Source organism: Elephantulus edwardii, unplaced genomic scaffold (assembly GCF_000299155.1).
Source record: "Elephantulus edwardii isolate Elephantulus edwardi_28Jun2011 unplaced genomic scaffold, EleEdw1.0 scaffold00019, whole genome shotgun sequence".
Lineage (NCBI taxonomy): Eukaryota > Metazoa > Chordata > Mammalia > Macroscelidea > Macroscelididae > Elephantulus > Elephantulus edwardii.
The window spans coordinates 23,571,068-23,572,029 of record NW_006399769.1 but is presented as its reverse complement, the minus strand read 5'-3'; positions in this window follow the sequence as shown (position 1 = coordinate 23,572,029).

Genomic DNA, 962 nt, shown 5'->3' with positions numbered 1-962 from the left:
CATACCAATATTTGTATTCTTGACAATTTCTCTATTTTGGTTTTTGTTGGTTTTTTGTTTGTTTGTTTGTTTGTTTGTTTTTACTTTACCAAGCAGGAATTTCTTTTCTTACAGTTTAGGAGTCTAGGAGTTCAAATTCAGGACGCAGGTTCTAGAATAAGTTTTCCTTTTCATTTTGACTCTCAGGGAAGATCTTTGTCTTCTGCTTCCTGGTTCCTTTGGGGGTCTCCATGTAGTTCAACATCTATCTTTTTTCCATCTAAATGTGTTTAATCTGCTCATTTCATGCCTCCTAAGAGATTGAGCCAAGATGACAGTCCCTTCCTAAATGAGATTATGATTACAAGCATGCTGTTGTAGGTGCCATCAAGCCAGCAGAGCTGAACAACAGATTTGGACCTTGCTGTATCCTGTGCCATCCTCCTCATCTCTAATATACTTTGATGGCCCAGTATAACAGTCACTGTAACATCTTGGGTTAGAGTTAGGGCTCATCCATTATATTGAGCTTCCTCCTCTCTCTTGCTGACTCTAACAATTTCTCTGTTTTAAAGGGACAGTTCTATTAGGTAGATGAATATAAAACTGTCTCATAACCTGGGAAGCTTAAATAAAATGTAATATTGCTGAAATATTGTCTTTGGAGCTCACTTTCTTAAAGTAATGATGCTTTTCTTAAATGGACAAACTATAAGAGCCTATATAATCAGAGAGGAGAGAAAAAGGCCTATAACTAAGGGGAAAATTAACACTGAAATATAAAGAATCACTGATTTAGTGTTACTGTCGTATAACACAGAAGAGCAGGTAGAGTCAAATAAATTTATTTTTATTGCAATTCCCCTTAAAAAAATTTACACTGGTTTATCAACAAAGTTCATACACATTGCTTCTCACATGGGATCCCCCTCACTTCCCCAGCCCACCCCCCTCCAGCCATCAAACCATGCAGCCCCAGGATC